Below are 7,831 nucleotides of genomic sequence, written 5' to 3' on the forward strand. Positions count from 1 at the left end.
ATATACCTAGAACGTATCAGATGCTTTCTACTCCCGTAGAGTTTCAGTCTCACAAAACCCACTGGTGCAGTTCTACTCTGTCCTAACATGTCACCGTGAGTCGGAGTCCATTTGACGGCAGAGAGGGAGTGGGAGAGATGATGGAGAGAGCGAGCATCACCAGCATGCACAATGCCAGGAGCCAACCATGGAGCAGATCATCAATTGCTCACATGAAAAGTCAGGTTTAAGCTGAAGAACATTAAAATAAGTTCATGAGAGCAAAAGTATGCTGTCTAGTATATTCCATTTGAAGTTGGAGATCATCTCAAGCACATATCTGACTTATTCACAAACAATGGAAGACCAAACAAATTGTGGGATGGCCTCAAGAACATAATATATGGAGAAGACGAGAGGTCAATAAAATATAGGGAAGAAAGAAAGCCCCAGCGTGCATTATCAGAAGAGACTCTGAACCCTGCTCTTAAACATAGAGTAGATAAAGGGACTGGATGATAATGAAGTAAGAGACCCCAAACAAACCAAACTCACTGCCAGTGAGCGTTTATTCTGACTCGGACTTTCAAGGGGCAGTCAGAAAAGACAGAGTGAGCATTATAATGGGTGCAAACAGACGGGGTTAGAAAAACAAGAGGGACAAACACTCAGCATTTCTCAAGCATAAAGAACAGAAGAGAAGTTGCCAGTACCCAGTTATGGTTTTGAAGGATTATGTGGGGAAAATATAGAAAGATGAAGGAAGCATTGAAGAAGGTAGAAGAAAGGCGGAGTCACCATGTGACTTACGGTAGCTAGCCTTGCTCAGAGACAAACGTGTTGGGTACAAATGTTTGAGATAATTCTGAGAATCTTCTCTTATTTGCCTCTTCACATTATCCATAGCCCCAAACTAATGACTGCTATCCGATTAGTCAACAAAGCACATAGACAGGGAGCTGCTGGAAATTCCAGCTGGATTCAGAAGAGGATGTGGAATAAGGAATACCATTTTAGTCATCAGATGGGTCTTTGCTGAAAGCAGAGCCCACCAGAAAGATGCTTACCAATGTTTTATTGACTGGGCAAGAACATTTAGCAATATGCATCCTAACAAAATATAGATAACGTGTAGACATAGGGATTTTAGAATATAGAATTGTGATCATGTGGAACCTGTAGAGTAAACAAAATTACTCAAAGAGAACAAGTAGTTTAGAATGCATGGTTTAAAATCAGGAAGTGTGTGAATCAGAGTCGTACCCTTTCACCATACTTAATCTGTTTGCTGAGCAGACATTCCTAAAACCTGGGCATAATGAAAAAGAACATGGCATGAGGATTGGAGGAAGGATCATTAATAACCTCCAATATGTAGATGGCACAACCTTGCTTGCTGAAAGTCAAAAGTACTGTAAACACTAACTGATAAAAATAAAATACTAAAGGCCTCAGGGTGGATTACAACTCTCATGTAATTATGCCCATTGGTGACCCTATAGGGCAGCATAGAACATCCCTTTGTGTTTCTGAGATTTTAAATCTTTATAGGAATAGACAGTCTCATCTTTCCCTGTAGAGAGACTGGTGGCTTTCAGCTCAATGTGTAACCCACTACACCACCACAGCTCCTAAGAAAACAAAAATTGTCACAATCACCATCATCATAATAGACAACATCATGGTAATTGAAGAAAAGATTGACGTTGGCAAGGACTTTTACTTGATAATCAGTGCTATGGAAGCAGCAGTCGAGAAATCAAATGACGTGTTGCTGTAGGCAAATATGCCTCAAAAAGACCTCTTTAAAATGTTAAAGAACACGTGTCATTTTGAAGACTGAAATGTATTGGACCCAATCCATTTTTTCCAGCTCACATGCAAGTGACAGCTGGACAGTGAATAAGAATGACTGGATATGAATTGATGCATTTGAATTAAAACACTAGTGAAGAATATTGAAAGTATCAGGGGATGGCCTGGAGGACAAACTAATTTGTCTTGGACATACAGTCAGAATGCTTCTTAGAGTGAGGAGGATGAGACTAATTTTAGACATATGATCAGAGAGACCTGTCTCTGGAAAAGGACATCATGCTTGGTAAATCAGAAGGCGAGCTAAGAAGAGGAAGGCTGTTGGCAAGATGGATTTACCCAGTGGTCACATCAATGAAAGTCAACATAGCAAGTTGGAGAATGGCATAGGACCCGGCAGTGGCTCTCCAGTTATTCACCGGAGCGCAGTGTGCCAGAACAGACTTGAGGGAACCGAACACAAGCAAGAGCATATTATTTTTCTGACTATTTAATTACTATATAATGGAGCATGATTTGCGCATATTTTCATGTTGATGATATTGCTAAGTGCCATGTTGTAGCTTTTGCCCTATGCTGACCCCAGATGACAGAGTAGAACTGTCTCATAAGTGTTTGTTGTTGTATGATTCACTGAAGAAGATCCTTAGACCTTTCACCATCAGAGTTGTTGGAGGGATTTTGATCCACTCACGTTTTAGATATGAACCAGGCAATTGACTGTTTTGCCACTGGTTTAGAGATGAGATTCTGAGCATCCAATTTGAAGAAGGCTGTGGGTAACAGTAAAAACCCAAATTCCAATTTCAGAATCCCACATGGATTAAAACTCCATTTAATTCCTTCAGACAATTTACCAAGAATTTGAACACTTGTCTGTCCCTTAGACTGAGTGCATTTGAAAGTGGATTACTTCCACCCCACTAGCCAATCCTGTGTGGAACACTCTTACTTAGGGGTTTACCTGGGCAGGTCCCTAATGGAGATCATTGTAAGGCGATGGCATAGTCAAGTGTCTTGCCTTGAATGCCTGGTGCAAGTACAATCAGTTGTTCTAGCCTCCTAACATTCAAATGGTGGTGTTTGTGAAGAATACTACATGTATCATGGACTGCCAGAAAAAAAAACACAAATCAGATTTAGAAGTAATACAATCAGAATGCTCCTAAGAATTGAAGATTGAGATATTTTGGCTTGCTTACTCCGGACACGTCATCATGAAAAGATACATTGCTGGAAAAGGGCATTCTGTTGAGTCAAGTGGAAGGTAGGTGAAAGAGAGGGAGGTCCCTGGCAAGATGAGCGGATACAGTTGCCTAAACACACCCAGGTTTGTGACGGTGGCCTAGAACTAGGACTAGACACCATTTGAGTCCTCTAACTATGAGCTTGCTATGAGCTGTAGTCAACTTAAGGGCAACTCATTAAAACATGGGTTTGGGCACCTCAGTAGCATTTAACAAATTTGAAAAACAGGATGTTTTGGAAATTCAGAAGAAGTATTGCAGCTGTTCTCCTAGCTTTATTCTTCTACGTATAGTACTGTTCTGTAATGTTCACACTTGTTGCTCTCTCTGTCATTGCAGATGGCGTGAGTGGCTCCTACGTGATCCTGCTGTTGTCCTTAGGTGCTCCCAAGTCAATTCTTACTCACAACAACCCTATGTAAATGGAATGGAACCGCCCGGTCCTGCACCATCCTCACAATTGTTCTTATGATTCAGCCATTTTTGAAGCCACTGTGTTACCTGTACATGTTCCTATTCAACTACTATTATTACCAAAAAGGTCTTATACCATAGAAACGCATGTATAAGCCAAGTTTTTCAGCACATTTTTAATGCAGTTTCTGTGGTAAAATTAGGTGCCTCAGCTGATATTCGGGTCACCTTATATTTAAGTATATACGGTAACTAGACTGATAAAATGCTCACCATTCCGAGGATTGCTCTTATCTAACATTGAGATGAATTTCAATTGAGTTTAAATCCAAATACTTTATAGTTTCAATCAATAAACTTATGTTAGTGGAGTGGCTTCTGCCAGGATAAGGGTCAAAAGAAATCCCTTGGTGCTACAAATGGTTATCTCACATGGCTACTAACCAAAAATTTGGAAATACAAGTCCACTCAGTGATGCCTTGGAAGAAAACTCCAGTGGAATATTTTAGAAACTTCAGCCAATAAAAGCTCTATGTATAACTCCAGTCTTACATATACAGTGATAACCTCGCTTGGCAAACACCTCCAAATTCGAGCTTTCCATGACTCAAAGAGCACGGTTGGCTCGCTTCACTTTGCTCCAGGGTGGAACCAACTCTGACTTGAGAAACCTGTGTGAGCCGAGATGAGAGTGAGACTGGTCCCTCTGACACAAAGGGGTGACGCTTCAGTCTAAGCACTATCTCGCTCAGACAGCATACATGCTTGTGTTAGCGTACTAAAATGCATTGTACTTTTGTGTGTATGTGTGTGTGTGTGTGTGCATGCTTTATTTGTGTGAAATATTGTAACCATGGCTCCAAAGAAAGTTAGTGAGACCAGCAGTAAAACCAAAAGGAGAACTGTGAGAACCATGATCACATTAAAGAAAGAAATCATTGCAAAATCTGAATCAGGTCACCACTTTTTTGAATTGGCAGCTGGATACAATATGGCTAAGTTGAAATTATCAATACTTTTTGGGGAAAAAATGTTAACCATGGAATGAATAACCCAGACCATTGAATAGATTGAAAATTTACTATAAATCTAGGTAAATCAGAAATAATTCAATAGCGATAGCATATATTTGAGAAGGCTAAACGCCTGCACAGTGAATTTAACAAGTGTACTTTTTAGGCCTCGGAACAAATTATTTAGTTTTACTTATTTTTTATGGGAAACGATGTTTAGTTCTCAAACTTTTCAGGGTTAGAACATGAATTTTGGATGAATTGAGTTAGACAACCCAGCTATCACTGTGTGGGGTCACCAAGAGAGCACTAGTAATGGGGTGGGGTGAAAGAGCCACAAAGAAAATATTTGTCTAATTTTGATGCTTACATGAAACACATTTGCCTTCAAATTTTAAAAGATATGATCTATAACCCATCTAAAAACAGAGCTAGAGTTGGAAGGGGGACTTAAGCCCAAGAAGATCTTCAGAACAGAACAGTTGTTAGGTGTCAAAAAGTTGTTTTCAACTCATAGCTACTCTGTGGACAGCAGGAAGAAACTGCCCAGGCCCACACGATCCTCACAACTGGCGCTATGCCCGAGCCCATTGGTGAAGCCACTGCTTCAGTTCATCTTGCCAAGGGCCTTCCTCTTTTTGCTGCCCCCTTACTTTACCAAGCGTGGAGTCCTTCTCTTGAGACTGGTCTCTCTTGACAAGTCTGAAGTAAGCAAGAGGAAGTCTCAGCGTCTTTGTTTCTAAGGAGCATTCAGATCAGAGTTAGTGCGTGCTTAATACGATATGAATATCTATCCAACAAAAACAAAATTAAACAAAAATCCATTATATCAAAGATGGAACAAGGCCAATGCTCTATTTTCTATGTGAAAGGAGAGTGTTCTATTTGACCCAAAATTCAGTTTATGAAGAGGAGGAAAAATCTTTTCCTTTTCTTTTGTCAGATTAAAACTTCTATATGTTACATGAAAAATAGTGCCTTTATTTTATTTTGTAATTCACTCTTATCTGTAACAATTTTATACTAAATACTATCATGACATTACCTGACATGATTTAGCCTCTTTTTGTTTCGGCCATTTACTGATATAACCATTCTCATTGCTTCCTGGCCCTCTTGTATAAATACAGACACCTTCATGATTTCTAAAGTCTAAAATCAACATTCAAATTGGATTCTCTTTATTTAAATAGACTTATTAGAATTTTAAAGCAGATGGAGATGGTTTCAATGAAATGAATAAATAATTAAGGCAAATCTGTATACTTGTCAGAAACTCCATATTAAGAATCAGGTGAGGGGAGACAGTCTTCTGACAGGGCTGTCATTTTTTTTTTTTTTAGTTAACGGTAATGTTAATTTTTTAAAAGATCTTGATGTTCTTTTCAAGTGTATTTGATCACACCAAGAGTTAAAAAAATGTTTAAGCTGCCAGATAACTTACACTGGTAATAATCATAACCTTTAATCACATATGAAAAAGAAAGCCATTATAGTCTCTATGTTGCAAAAATTTTCAACTCGTTGCAAAGGTAGCTTTTTGCACTTCAAGCAGTTTGAATCATAGATCAGGTTGTGAAATAAAATAACAGATTGCATTTTACAAACTGGTCACTAGCAATGCATCGTCAGCAGCCCTGGACAATAATCCCTAAGCGTCGTAGGACCACAGCAGCCGTTAATAACCTGGCTTGTTAGTTGAAAGCTGGCAAAGTCTCAAGCATTTAAGAGGATTACTGCTATAAACCATATTAATTTTTTTTTCAAGCATTCAAGTCCATGTTGATGAAGAGCTTCGGTAATAGAAATAGTAAAGTCAAATGCGCAACAAAATCCTATTCAATTCCTTGGCCAGTGACTGATTTTACAAGAGGAAAACAAAAGTCAGGCTTCATCTTATTAAGTCAGAATATTAATTTTTCATGAAATATAGTTAATTGCAAGCCCTGCAGAAGAAAATAAGACATTATTTTAGAGAAGACTGTCCAAAGAACGTACTTCTACTAAGGCTTGTTCAAAATGATGTTTCTTTTTCTTTTTCAGATTGGTCTCTCTCACTTCATATGGAAAGAATTAAACAAAAAGCCCAATAAAATCAAAGCTCTCAACTTTTGACCTCACAAAGCTTTATCAGTCTCATGTCAGTGGTGGAGATAGCAGAGTGAGCCTGAAGTGCACTGACCCCAGGGTCAGCCAGGCTGGGCTCAAATTCTGGATTCATCTATAGGTGTCAGGCCCCAGAGATGTTCTACAGCTTCTCTGAATCAGGTTTGTTACCTGAAAACTGGAGGTCCTAATATCATCCCACTCACAGAATTATGATGACTATGATATAAATTTATATTTTAATATTCCATTACACAGTGCATACCATATTGCAGATGCTGTGTGTTGTTGGTAAAACCTTCGAAAGATAAGGAATGTAAACACATGGAGGTTAAGACACAATAAAATAAATGTAATGTTGTTTTGGTCTTTGGTGGTAAAATACAAGTCTCAATTCAGAAAGAGACAATCAAACACATGGTGCTTTCAAATAGACTCAAACATAATGTAGGTATGAATAGCATTTATTGTTTTAGCTACTTGTTGTTAGTTGTGTTAGACTCTATTCGGAATCATAGTGAGCCTATGTGCAAGGAAGCAACACTGCAGGTCCGGTGCCATTCTCGCCACTGCCACGTGTGAGCCCATCATTGCGTCCACTGTGACAATCGATCTGGAGGATCTGCTGCCCTCGGCTTTACCAGGCATGACACCCTTTTCCAGGAGCCGCTTTCTCCTGACAGCAGGTCCAAAGTTCCTGCGAATAAGTCTCGTCATTTCTGCCTCCAAGGAGCGTTGGGCGGCACTTCGTTCAAGACAGATTTGTTTGTTCTTCTAGCAATCTACGGTACTTTCCACCTTCCTTGCCACCACCATAATACAAATGCCTCGATTCTTTGATTTTCCTTAATCAATGTCGAACCTTCACATGCATATTAGTGATTGAGTGTCACAAATGGTTATCTGCACAATGACTGACCCGCTCAGAATCTCCTCTACAGACAGGAGAGGCGATCTACTTTGGAAAGATCACAGCATGGAACACCAAAGGAGTAGTTCTTGTGTGCACACACGAGACTGCCGCTTGGAACTGACTCAAACACACCTAACAATAACAGACTCTTTCCTTTATTGTAGTGAATATATAGACATATATTTGCTATGTATATAATGTATAAAATGTATACATTGCATGTGTGTGTGTGTGTGTATATATATATGTATATTACTTACCAATTAAATATACCTAACTTGGAAATTATGTACTTATAATAATCTCTATATTGTATGTTATTTTAATCTCATGACAAATTTGA

Source organism: Echinops telfairi, unplaced genomic scaffold, assembly GCF_000313985.2.
Source record: "Echinops telfairi isolate 266 unplaced genomic scaffold, ASM31398v2 ScPeMD7_11;HRSCAF=52, whole genome shotgun sequence".
Classification (NCBI taxonomy): Eukaryota; Metazoa; Chordata; class Mammalia; order Afrosoricida; family Tenrecidae; genus Echinops; species Echinops telfairi.